The 14,234-nt window shown below is 43.5% G+C and overlaps 1 protein-coding gene across 1 annotated transcript in view; it reads left to right on the top strand.

Annotated features, from left to right (window-relative positions):
• The window catches only part of LOC110522229 (exostosin-1), a 256,334-nt gene that overhangs the window by 163,840 nt on the left and 78,260 nt on the right, over positions 1–14,234 (top strand). The window lies entirely within an intron of this gene.

The raw sequence follows: 14,234 nt of genomic DNA, 5'->3' as shown, positions 1-14,234 counted from the left end.
AGACGGAGAAATTCCCCTCGACAGAGCTGACCATATCACAATCTGGTGGAGGCAAATGTCTACGTGTGTTGACATGGCAGACGGCAGCTAGTCATACCTCGCTTAGCATCGTCCTGTGGCTTGAAGCACTGTCGACTCTCGCCATCTATCATCTGAAGTCGTTATGTGCTTTTGGTTCCGTTGTTCAGTACGGAGGATTTCTTGTGACCACCCATCAGAATACATCATACGTCAGCCTCATCAATATGAATCAGTATAATGACCATGGAGAACGGTCATTAGTCACACCTGGAAGTCCTTAGCGTATTTCCTAGCGTGTTTAAGGAAGGACAACGTGCATGTAATTAAAACCGCCTTGCTATTTTTTTTTTTTTTTACTTTCTTGAAATGGGGGGGATTAGTCAAAAAGAAGTGAATCATTTTGCTCTTTTTATAGACTGAAGAAAAGGACAACGTTAAACTGTATCATTTCTCTCGAGCCTCTTTGTTCTGTTTGATCAGGTAGAATTATTTCTTTAGTCAGCCTGTAAGAGGTATGAAAGGACCGTATCAAAGTCAAACCCCAAAATGACATCAAGTGAAAGAAATTCTAAATATAAATATATATATATAGAGATATATAGATTAAAACCAAAAGCAATGCATTCCCAAACCGGCATCTGTTTAGCTGAGAATTCACTGTTCAGGCAGCAGCACACCCACGCCACATCGTCAACTTCAGAGGAGAGGAGGGAAAACCCAGAGGTATATGCTTTAGATTTTTAAATAAACAGTGTTTTGGATTTCAGTTTTGCTACAGTGGAGTGTGAAGCAGCCTATTATCTGCACCATTACAGTGGGGAAGAGGAAGGAAGGGGAGGATGAGGCTCACCGGTTCTGCCTGAGCCCCACGCCTGCCGCCAAGGGCCGCTCAGAGAATGCCAGTGTGCCAGGCCTATAGAGGGGCTGCTATTCCAGATAGGATTGGCTATGTAAATTGGCATTGTTCACATTACAGTGGTAATTAGGGGAAGCACTCGGTGTGAAATAAGAGGCCTGCTTTTTCTGACAGGATAAGGGGACATCTGAGTGACTCCACAATTGAGAGTGACAGTTGACTGTGCCACAAGTCCCTGGCTTATTGTGAGCTGTTTTGTTTATTCCCGCCTAGTGAACCGTTTCCCCGGCACCGGGCCATATGGAATAGGGCACGGTCCCGTATAAGCCACGTTATAATGGGCTGTGTTAAGCCACTGCAGAATGCTTTACACTTTAATTTACTGAATGGTTTGCTTTTTTTTTCAGTAGCATTAATTGCCTCTGCTGTGCATTGTCTTGTGTTGTTTCTCACAAAGGCAGACGGTATTGTAACCTCACTTCTGGTTACAGAGGAGAGCTTCTTGCATGACAAGTTATTTCAGCAGGGAAACTTGTCATATTTGCCACTGCTCTATGAAGTGCTGTGTTTAGAAGAGGGATGTTTCTCCAAGCGACTGCTGCACCCATATCCACAAAAGACTCAAAAGTCTCCAGAGCTGGAAATTATTACAATGTCGAATAGTTTGAAGGGGAAGAAAGTGGACCAGACCTAAACTTCAAGGGGGTTATTTTTGGCACCAGAGATGGCTCCCCTGGAGGGTTGATGTAAAATACCACGCTCCTCGTGATGTTTGCAAATATACTACCCTCTGGGTATGTGGCAAAAAAATATTAGCACAGACGTTCAAATAACCTGTCTGCATCTCAAGCTAGCTCCAGACATGGGAAAAGACTAACTTTTGGCTTACGTACAGACATGCATATATACAAATATACAGTACCAGTCAAAAGTTTGAACTTTTGGGGGTTTTCTTTATTTGTACTATTTTCTGCATTTGTAGAATAATAGTGAAGACATCAAAGCGATCAAATAACAGATATGTAATCATGTAGTAACCCCAAAAAGTGTTAAACAAATCAAAGTATCAGACTGCTTGAGGACATCTCCATAGGCCTATAAACAAACCTGTTCTCCTCAAATAAGGGACGCGTGTCAACAACACCGGTTATACCCTCCCTCCATTTCCCAGTCTAAAACCGCGGTGTTTCTGTGAGCTCTGGACAGGACTGTGCGCTAACGCTAGTCTCACCTCAACACCACGGGCGCTGGCTGGTCATGTGGGGTCTCATCTGGTGAGCACCTGTGTGTTAGTCTGGGTGGTTCTGCTCTACTGGCCATGTCATCAGCCTGTATCAGGCCAGCAGCAGCATGGACCAACTAGATGGATCCTCCATGCTCCATGCCCTCTAACAGAGAGACAGTCAGTCACACACCGAGCACGTCTTTCCACAGCTGCATTCTCTCAAATAAACACCGATTTTGACGTCCTCCCTCGGCACACACTGTATCTCAGGATTGTGCGTTCTGAGACCGCTTACGTTGAGCCGCGCCAGGCAGCCGTATGGGCCCCGCAGTAATTGAGAACCCACTCGCTGAGCTGCGCTCTCCCAATGGTTATCTCTGCTAGTCAAACGTTTTTAAAAACGTGTCTAATCCAACATGGTTGGAAGCACAAAATACTCTGCTCACTAGGTAATGTCAACCCTCACTCAGAGCACCATGAAAAGAAAACAACAACCCTCACTATATAAAAAAAGTGAATGTAGGTTAAACATTCTTAGAGAAGCGAGTCTTCAATTTATCCAGAATTGTTTTGTACTATGTACGGAGGAGTTTCAAGTAAATTATTCAGTTTTCTGTTCTGTGATGACAAGAAGTGTGTGATTATGACAAAGTGCTCCTTTAGTCGGCGATGACCACAGAGGCTTTGAGCGAAATGAGTGTCTATGTCACTGCTTCATAGCAATTTGGCCATTAAGTGTCGGGAACGGAGTGTGCCGATTCCGTGGACTGAAAGTATCGTCTGAAAGTGCTTTCCACAGCAGTTTTTCTGCGAATCCTCTGAGAAAACAAAACACAACCAGTGGCTCATTTGAAATAACTGAGTGAAAAAAATAAACACATCAACTTCCTGCTATATTGAAATGTTTATTTCCGATTTAGTTCATGTGGATGTCCTCCTGCCAGCAACACAGAGTGCCACGGCTAAACATCTGAGGGTACCGCCACTCAACTCAACACAGAGAACACACAGCTCAGGCTCCAACGGTTAACTCAAGTTTGTGTTTCTCATTTGCTTCTGCTTTGTTTTGTGTGGTACAGTGCCGTGTTTACCAGACACAGTGGATGAGGCTCAGGGTAGGAGATCAAGGCCATGTTGACAAGCAGAGCTCTGATTCCAGTCCCGTCTCCACTGTAGGGGTCCCTTTTCTATCTGAGCAGTTTCATATTAAGAGGCCACCCTGGGGTGGCAGGGAAATCAAAGGCCTGTACCCAGGAGCATATTCCCAGCACCTCCGGGGCGCTACTATCTAGCTTTTACACTATCTAGCCACTCTAACCCCTTCAGGGTAGCCTAGTCATTGGGTACTCTGCCATTCCCGAGTAAACTCGCTGAACTAGGGACGGGGAATTTTAGATGATTTTACTATTCAAATAATATCATTAAATATCCAGATTGTCGAAATGCAAAAAAAAAAAATGAAATGGAACAATTGCTCTCGACATCTCGTGACAAATCAAAATGACGCAAATGCACATAGCAGAGGTAAACAGTGGACAGGCTGCTATTCTCTGCTGGTTTTGACTGACAGCAACAGCGGAAGAGAATTTCACCATAATGTTATTGATTTGGATGCAAACGGTTTTCTGGTGAGTGTTTTGCATTGATCTGTGTCAGGTCTTGTGGAAACTATTTGAGGCGGGTGCCTGTCATTGCTGTGGGGAAAATAGAATACCACTAAAGTACTGCCCAGCGCCGGTATAAAAACATTCAAAAGTCTGTTGTTTTATTCAATTAAGAATTTCAAATGTCATGGTATATGCTTGTCGGTAACAACGTCACAAGGATAATTCAAATTGAATTTAGACAGGTTTTTCATGATTAAAATAGTCCTATGGTTTTTCTCCAAAAATGAACACTCACTCATAGCAGTCGAATAATATGCCAATCCCTACTCTGTACTCAATTAATGTTTAACATTTCTGCATGTTATGGGGGGGGAAGGGGAACAGGACAGGGAATAGGACAGTTTACACTGTAGGGCTTGAGGCCAGTGAGTCTATCCTTATATTCTCTAGTAAGTGACATCTTGGAAAGAAGTACCATTTCACAACCTATGTAAAAATGCACGTCATGTTATATTAGCATGCAGTGCAGCATAAATAGCAGGTATCATATCGCTGTCACTACCTCTGTACTGTACTGTCTCCTCAAATGACATCTCATCATGACCACCTTACTGAATGCTAACAAGTAGCTAGCCAGATAGTGTGCTCATATGCCTTGCAGGTGCCTTGTTGCACAGAGAATAGGTTCAAGGAAAGAAGAAATAGATTTTCTTGGCAGTGCTCAACCCGTCGTAGCCTTCAGTCATGGCCGGTGTGCTGTGTTGCACAGGGCCAGGCGATGACACTTCGTTCTTGGTTGATGTGTGTCTCCTCAGCCCATGCGTCTGCAGAACAGCCGCATGTTGAATGTCTGATTAATGCTGTGGCTCCAACTTCCCCTGAGCACATCCTCTGTCGCACGGGCCTGCTACCCTGAGAGCATCCTAATGAGCAGTGTTTTATAACGCTGAAAAGGCCACTAAACATCTATGACTATCTGATCCTGCCTTGGCGGGCCTCTGCCAGATTTATTCTGCTGACATTTGCATAAATTGAAAGCTACTCATGAGAGATTGCCAACAATGCAGATTTGGCAGATTGGGCACCGGGGCGACAGCTCAATTGGATTTGTTAAAATTATTAATTTAATCATCCCCCCCTAAAAGTTCCTTAATGAAATCACTGCTTTCCTTCCAAGTTTTCATTACTGCAATGTGATCTGGATTACAGGTACACTGGCGTTACTGAAATTATCTCCATATGTTGCTGGCGACTGTATGAATCTGTGTCTGTGAGGACTGCGAATGGCTTGTGTGGTGGTTGTTTTGTGTCGGATACAGAGGTTGAATTGAGAGGGGAACAGAGAGAAACCCCTCAGGGTGGGAGACATTGTGGGAATTGACTAGACATTGTGGGAATTGACTAGACATTGTGGGAATTGACTAGACATTGTGGGAATTGACTAGAGATAAAAAATACATTTTATATATATAATTGGAAAACGATGTTGTCGGAGACTGTTTGACCTTAGGTAGTATCCTTACCATGTGATGGTTGTGAGAGGATCCAAATTTGAAGAACATTCTCAGACGCTTGAATATCTTCTATGCTTATTGCCAATTACTCTTCACACCCACATTATTTCTCTACTGAAACGTGTTTAAAGTTGTTTTTCTTCTACTCAGTGGAAGTAATCTGATAGTTTCAAATAAACAGCTGTAATGACACAGAAGTAAAAATAGACACGCAACATGACTGCCTTCGCTCTGTGAGTTTATTCATTCTGAAGGCAGTTAATCTTTTAATGTAGCCACCTGTGCGTCGCTTGTCATGTACCCATCAGGAATAACACATCGAGTGGTGGAATGGTGGGGAAGGGGGAAACTCATTGTGAATCAGTGTCTACACTGTCAGGCCTGGCTGTATTATTTAAACCAGAGTCTTTTCTTATTGATAGTGCTGCAGACCAGTTGTCTGATGTAACACAGGAACAGGGAAGATAGGCTAGTCCTCAGAGGGGCAGTGCACTTGTACTGTACTCTACAGTACACAATACAAACCCTCCATAGGAAAGGTTAAGCGCCAAGAGCATAAGGAGAGTGAGTGGGGATAAAGGAAAGACTTCCCGCTGGGCACACACTGGTTGAATTACTGTGGTTTCCTCGTCATTTCAATGAGATTACGTTGAGCCAACGTGGAATAGACCTTGAATTGACGTCTGTGCCCAGTGGGTTCTGTGTTAATTCAATATGGCCGTGCCTGTATGGGTCAGAGTGTATTAGGGTATTGATCAGGGAAAGAAGTTGGTGTGTCTAGAAATAAAGAGGGATAGGAAGCGCTCAATAGTTATGAGTAGCAGCTCTTTGGTTTAGAGGTCGACCAGACTACCAGTCTTCATCCTGCAGGAGACAGGAGCCCCTGGGGTCTAAAATGGGTCCAGCTCACAGAGGACCACTCTCCTGAAATAGGCCTGCGTCGTTCGAGCAGTCATACCATCAAACACAGGACATGCGTTCAAGTGGCTCAATGAGAAGTGGCCAGTGACTCCGTTACTGAGGGGCACATAGGAAGGCAATTACTGCTTGTGTGCTCTAGATCGACATCCTCATTTAAGCTGCTTCTTGGCAGACCTGTACATCTACGTACAGTGCCTTGCGAAAGTATTCGGCCCCCTTGAACTTTGCGACCTTTTGCCACATTTCAGGCTTCAAACATAAAGATATAAAACTGTATTTTTTTGTGAAGAATCAACAACAAGTGGGACACAATCATGAAGTGGAACGACATTTATTGGATATTTCAAACTTTTTTAACAAATCAAAAACTGAAAAATTGGGCGTGCAAAATTATTCAGCCCCTTTACTTTCAGTGCAGCAAACTCTCTCCAGAAGTTCAGTGAGGATCTCTGAATGATCCAATGTTGACCTAAATGACTAATGATGATAAATACAATCCACCTGTGTGTAATCAAGTCTCCGTATAAACGCACCTGCACTGTGATAGTCTCAGAGGTCCGTTAAAAGCGCAGAGAGCATCATGAAGAACAAGGAACACACCAGGCAGGTCCGAGATACTGTTGTGAAGAAGTTTAAAGCCGGATTTGGATACAAAAAGATTTCCCAAGCTTTAAACATCCCAAGGAGCACTTTGCAAGCGATAATATTGAAATGGAAGGAGTATCAGACCACTGCAAATCTACCAAGACCTGGCCGTCCCTCTAAACTTTCAGCTCATACAAGGAGAAGACTGATCAGAGATGCAGCCAAGAGGCCCATGATCACTCTGGATGAACTGCAGAGATCTACAGCTGAGGTGGGAGACTCTGTCCATAGGACAACAATCAGTCGTATATTGCACAAATCTGTCCTTTATGGAAGAGTGGCAAGAAGAAAGCCATTTCTTAAAGATATCCATAAAAAGTGTCGTTTAAAGTTTGCCACAAGCCACCTGGGAGACACACCAAACATGTGGAAGAAGGTGCTCTGGTCAGATGAAACCAAAATTGAACTTTTTGGCAACAATGCAAAACGTTATGTTTGGCGTAAAAGCAACACAGCTGAACACACCATCCCCACTGTCAAACATGGTGGTGGCAGCATCATGGTTTGGGCCTGCTTTTCTTCAGCAGGGACAGGGAAGATGGTTAAAATTGATGGGAAGATGGATGGAGCCAAATACAGGACCATTCTGGAAGAGAACCTGATGGAGTCTGCAAAAGACCTGAGACTGGGACGGAGATTTGTCTTCCAACAAGACAATGATCCAAAACATAAAGCAAAATCTACAATGGAATGGTTCACAAATAAACATATCCAGGTGTTAGAATGGCCAAGTCAAAGTCCAGACCTGAATCCAATCGAGAATCTGTGGAAAGAATTGAAAACTGCTGTTCACAAATGCTCTCCATCCAACCTCACTGAGCTCGAGCTGTTTTGCAAGGAGGAATGGGAAAAAATTTCAGTCTCTCGATGTGCAAAACTGATAGAGACATACCCCAAGCGACTTACAGCTGTAAACGCAGCAAAAGGTGGCGCTACAAAGTATTAACTTAAGGGGGCTGAATAATTTTGCACGCCCAATTCTTCAGTTTTGATTTGTTAAAAAAGTTTGAAATATCCAATAAATGTCGTTCCACTTCATGATTGTGTCCCACTTGTTGTTGATTCTTCACAAAAAATACAGTTTTATATCTTTGTTTGAAGCCTGAAATGTGGCAAAAGGTTGCAAAGTTCAAGGGGGCCGAATACTTTCGCAAGGCACTGTATGTAATAATCCTGCAATACTTTCCATCTGATGCAATACGTCTGTAACTCTAATCTTAATTGGCACCATTTAATGTGTAATTTTGATTCATTACAGCAACTATAAGATGTATTAGAACACGTCTGAATAATTCTGAATGTATTATTTTCAGCTTTATTATTGGGCAATAGAATGCACTCCACTATATCCCTGCTATGAAGAAATAGCATGGTGAAATGGTCATGTGGTGTTTTTAAGAGTTTGTCCCTGGTGCTTGCTTTCATCTCTGTGTGACTTCTTTATAGATTGGGGCTTGAATAAATACAATGAAAGGAACAAGCAGCAGACCCAATGTGAGACATTGTAGCTATTTATTTGCCACCTCGAGCCCTAAAAAGACATTACGAAATGTCACAATGAGGAGCATTTTTTGTGAATAAAAAGTTTAGATGGAATTCCATTTCAAAAGAAAAGAGGGCATTAAAAGATAGAAAAGGGAACAGAAAAAGTTGCCCACAAAAGGACTTGAGTCAGAGTCTGTGGCAGATCTAGTTGTGTAAGTATGGATGGATGAGGGAGCGCAGGCAGGTGCCAGACATGGTTGAAGTGAGAGAGGAGAAGAGAGGACCATAGTAGGAGCTACTGTGTGGTGCCCTCCCCTCATTAAAGTGCCCTCGGGACAACTTGCAAACAGAATGATTTAGTAGCCAGAGAGGCAAGGAGTGGCTGGCCCGGCAGTGTGTATCCAGCACTATCCTAAAATGAGCCAACGATCCCCATAAATTACCCAGCTAAATGAAGAAAGAAAAGCACAAAATCAAGCTAATTTTAATCAATGAAGACCTGCTGTGTAGGGGGCGAGCTCAACATTAACACGGAGAGCAATTAATCTTGGCCCGAGCACACTGTGCCAAAGTGCTGGACGTCTCCTCACCCTCCAATCAGAATGGATCCTGCCATGTGTCTAGGAGTGAAGGAGCATGGGGTTGGTGGAGTGTATAGTCGTGGCCAAAAGTTTTGAGAATGACACAAATATTCATTTCCACAAAGTTTTCTGCTTCAATGTCTTTAGATATTTTTGTCAGATGTTAATATGGAATACTGAAGTATAATTACAAGCATTTCATAAGTGTCAAAGGCTTTTATTGACAATTACGTTAAGTTGATGCAAAGAGTCAATATTTTCAATGTTGACCCTTCTTTTTCAAGATCTCTGCAATCCACCCTGGCATGCTGTCAATTAACTTCTGGACCACATCCTGACTGATGGCAGCCCATTCTTGCATAATCAATGCTTGGTGTTTGTCAAAATTTGTGGGGTTTTGTTTGCCCACCCGCCTCTTGAGGATTGACCACAAGTTCTCAATGGGATTAAGGTCTGGGGAGTTTCCTGGCCATGGACCCAAAATATCGATGTTTTGTTCCCCAAGCCACTTAGTTATCACTTTTGCCTTATGGCAAGGTGCTCCATCATGCTGGAAAAGGCATTGTTCGTCACCAAAATGTTCCTGGATGGCTGGGAGAAGTTGCTCTAGGAGGATGTGTTGGTACAATTATTTATTCATGGCTGTGTTCTTAGGCAAAATTGTGAGTGAGCCCACTCCCTTGGCTGAGAAGCAACCCCACACATGAATGGTCTCAGGATGCTTTACTGTTGGCATGACACAGGACTGATGGTAGCGCTCACCTTGTCTTCTCCGGACAAGCTTTTTTCCGGATGCCCCAAACAATCGGAAAGGGGATTCATCAGAGAAAATGACTTTACCCAGGTCCTCAGCAGTCCAATCCCTGTACCTTTTGTAGAATATCAGTCTGTCCCTGAATGTTTTTCCTGGAGAGAAGTGGCTTCTTTGCTGCCCTTCTTGACACCAGGCCATCCTCCAAAAGTCTTTGCCTCACTGTGCGTGCAGATGCACTCACACCTGCCTGCTGCCATTCCTGAGCAAGCTCTGTACTGGTGGTGCCCTGATCCTGTAGCTGAATCAACTTTGGGAGACGGTCCTGACGCTTGCTGGACTTTCTTGGGCGCCCTGAAGCCTTCTTCACAACAATTGAACCGCTCCCCTTGAAGTTCTTGATGATCTGATAAATGGTTGATTTAGGTGCAATCTTACTGGCAGCAATATCCTTGCCTGTGAAGCCCTTTTTGTGCAAAGCAATGATGATGTCACGTGTTTCCTTGCAGGTAACCATGGTTGACAGAGGAAGAACAATGATTCCAAGTACCACCCTCCAACACTCACACCTGTGTTAACGAGAGAATCACTGACATGATGTCAGCTGGTCCTTTTGTGGCAGGGCTGAAATGCAGTAGAAAGTGGTTTTGGGAATCTGATTTTAACATTGGCTATGATTAGCCTGTTACTCTGTCCCTTTGAATTGTTCAAAATGAAGTCCATCAGAGCTCCAATTCCATCTTGAGCCCATCAATGAAACATGGACCATTAAAATAACACAGACAAAGATACATATATCTCTATCCCAACAACTTCAATTAACCATTTGAACAGAAAAAATCGATATGAAACGGATGATAGCCAAACCCTAATTTTTCACCTCAACTGACATAAACTTTCCAAAAGGCAGTGGAGAAATTAACCACGTTACCTACCGGGTGAATCTGTTGGATCCTAAACGTTGATTCCACGTCCTGCCTTCATTCATTGATAATGAGTAATGATTCCGGTATAATTGCAAGAATCACCAGCGAGCAGGCTGACCAGTGAGGAAACCAGATGTTGGTGAGGGAATGTCATCAATATGTCCTGATAGGCTAGTGTTACTATGACATGCAGGATCACAGGGAAACGCCTGCACTCTTCGGTCACTTTGGGTTCAACTGTTTAGTGGTTCTCTTTTTGAGTCAGCACAGAGGTTGGTGACATCTTAATTGGGGAGGATGGGCTCGTGGTACTGGCTGGAGCGGAATAGGTGGAACGGTATTACATACTCCAACACATGGTTTCCATGATGTCATTCCAGCCATTATTATGAGCTACTCTCCCCTCAGCAGCCTCCACTGGGATTCAGATAACTGAGCCGGTTCTGAACATACTGTACTGAAGGAACATGTACCGTACACCATTAGATTGAAAATGTGTCATGAGAGCTGTATTAATAAAGTAACCTCTCTCTCCCCCCCCCCCTCTCTCTCTCTCCCTCTCTCTCTCTCTCTCTCTCTCTCTCTCTCTCTCTCTCTCTCTCTCTCTCCCTTCTCTCTCTCTCTCCCTCTCTCTCTCTCTCTCCCTCTCTCTCTCTCTCTCTCTCTCTCTCTCTCTCCCTCTCTCTCTCTCTCTCCCTCTCTCTCTCTCTCTCTCTCTCTCTCTCTCTCCCTTTCTCTCTCTCTCTCTCTCTCTCTCTCTCTCTCTCTCTCTCTCTCTCTCTCTCTCTCTCTCTCCCTTCTCTCTCTCTCCCCCCCCCCCTCCCCCCCATGGCCTGCTGCTGTTTGTCTGTTCTCTTCATTGACCTACTTTAAACAGGTGAGTAGCTCTACCCTTCTCCTTTGATATCATTTGATTGAAATGCATGAAACATTGACCAGCACCATGTAGCTTAGTAAACTCAACTCCATTCAACAGAGTTGAGTTGCGTTGAGTGTCGGCGGCGTGTACCACCGACTACATGGGAATCGCTATCAGTCGATAATGTCATTATTTTAAGGCTTTCCTTTGTACCTATGTTTGTCCTGTGTGACTGCAAGATTTTCCTTAGCATTTTACCCGACCTCTGTCCAGGGAGCCATTGTTTGTTAACGGAGAAGAAGCAAGCCCGTCTTTGCAAGGTTTGTTTTTTGGGCAGGGGGCTCATAGAATGCAATTTATTATGAAGAGCTATGGATTCCAAATCTAACTGTCAACTCTATAACAGTCAGTACAAGCACAGGTACACAGTAAGCATTAAATAATGGATGTTTATAGAGTGGTCGTGCACGCTTGAAGTCGTGACTTTCTACTCCATTGGAAAACAGTGGGTGCATTTTGACAGACGTTTTCATTAAAAACTACAGATTTCAGCACTCAAAGAACAGCACACAGTTACACAGGACAAAAATAGGTACAAGGAAAGCATTAAAGAATGTGTTTTTCTTTTTTTTACAAGTATCGACTTATAGTGACTCTGTAGTGGTGGTACACTGTTCTGGGCGCATCGGTCTAGAAGCCTGTATGGAGATATCCATTTTACAGGGATGTAAACTAGAGCTAAACACCATACAGAATAAACAAAGACTGATCATTACTGTAGGTGGAGGCAAACGGAAAGCAAGCCCAAAGTATGCCCTAGCCTGGGCCCAGCACACTGATAGTCTCTAGTCTCTCTGTCAGCTACTGTCACCGGGGAGATATAGGAACATTTATTATCTGACTTGTCTGGAATTCCATCTGCGGCAGGTTTCTCCTAGACCAGGAGTATTGTGATTTTCCATTGAAAAGCGCTGCCGTTGTACCATTCAATAATTTATCAGCAGGAACAGCACTGTCAGATCTCAGGTTCCCTGCATTGCACCTGCTCTCTCTGGGGTTTTGATGTGGCGAGCGAGAGGAAGGAAGACAATGCCTGTATCTTTATCTCATACCAGTAAATAGGGAACCAGTAACACCACCAGGCACTGTGTGTGTGTGTGTGTGTGTGTGTGTGTTGAATGTATTCTAAATATGGCATGGCTCAGCATGTCCTCCAACACCTTCCCACACAGTCTCTCTTCTTCTCTCTCTCTTCTTCTCTCTCTCTTCTTCTCTCTCTTTCTTTCTCTCTTGACTCTCCTTTCCCATAAACACCAGAGATATGTGCTCATGCTCTATTGTTGACTCCTCAGTCAAGCGCAACCTGCTTTCATGGGTCACTGTCCTTATAGTGCAGCCTGGTCTTAGAGCAAAGTGTATTATATGTTACTAAAATCCATGCTAATGTTAGCAAAAATGTGTAACATATCATACGTATTTCAAATTTGTAAAAAAAAAAATATTTCACCTTTATTTAACCAGGTCGGCTAGTTGAGAACAAGTTCTCATTTACAACTGCAACCTGGCCAAGATAAAGCAAAGCAGTTCGACACATACAACAACACAGAGTTACACATGGAATAAACAAACATACAGTCAATACTACAGTAGAAAAGTCTATATACAGTGTGTGCAGTTGAGGTAAGGCAATAATTAGGCCATGGTGGCGAAGTAATTACAATATACCAATTAAATACTGGAGTGATTGATGTGCAGAAGATGAATGTGCAAGTAGAGATACTGGGGTGCAAAGGAGCAAGATAAATAAATAAATAAATACAGTATGGGATGGGGTAGTTGGATGGGCAATTTACAGATGGGCTATATACAGGTGCTGTGATATGTGAGCTGCTCTGACAGCTGGTGCTTAAAGCTAGTGAGGGAGATATGAGTCTCCAGCTTCAGTGATTTTTGCTGTTCGTTCCAGTCATTGGCAGCAGAGAACTGGAAGGAGAGGCGGCCAAAGGAGGAATTGGCTTTGGGGGTGACCAGTGAGATATACCTGCTGGAGCACGTGCTACGGGTGGGTGCTGCTATGATGACCTGTGAGCTGAGATAGGGCGGGGCTTTACCTAGCAAAGACTTGTAGACCTGGAGCAAGTGGGTTTGGCGACGGGTATGAAGCGAGGGCCAGCCAACGAGAGAGTACAGGTCGCAGTTGTGGGTAGTATATAGGGCTTTGGTGACAAAAAGGGATGGCACTGTGATAGACTGCATCCAATTTGTTGAGTATAGTGTTGGAGGCTATTTTGTAAATGACATCGCCGAAATCAAGGATTGGTAGGATGGTCAGTTTTACGAGGGAATGTTTGGCAGCATGAGTGAAGGATGCTTTGTTGCGAAATAGGAAGACAATTCTAGATTTAATTTTGGATTCGAGATGCTTAATCTGAAGGAGAGTTTACAGTCTAACATATCATACTAATTGCAATTGGTAACTTATCATACAAATTGTAAACATAATGTACCGTACATCCTACAATTCATATATTGCAAGACCGCTATTTCATTGGTAGGCCAAGGTAATGTAACATATCATACTAAATGGAGTGTCAAGGATTTGAGTAACCATGTATTACATTTTCCTCTCAGTTCAGGTTGCATAGTGAGAGAGAGGCTGAGGGAGAAAGAGAGAGAGAGAGAAGAATGGCAGAAAATGTGGCAAAAGCAATGTCCAAAAAAGGGTAAACTGATGTTAGACCTCCAAATACCAAACCAGTAATAATTAGGGAAGGAAACTGTGTGTTTGATTTCCCAGCGCTCTTGTTAATGCCCTGTTTCTACGACGAGAGCTAGGAGGACTA

This window comes from Oncorhynchus mykiss, chromosome 4 (genome assembly GCF_057628025.1).
Source record: "Oncorhynchus mykiss isolate SJ-2025 chromosome 4, ASM5762802v1, whole genome shotgun sequence".
Lineage (NCBI taxonomy): Eukaryota > Metazoa > Chordata > Actinopteri > Salmoniformes > Salmonidae > Oncorhynchus > Oncorhynchus mykiss.
The sequence above is the reverse complement of the archived record's forward strand: the minus strand, read 5'-3'. Positions and strand labels throughout refer to the sequence as shown.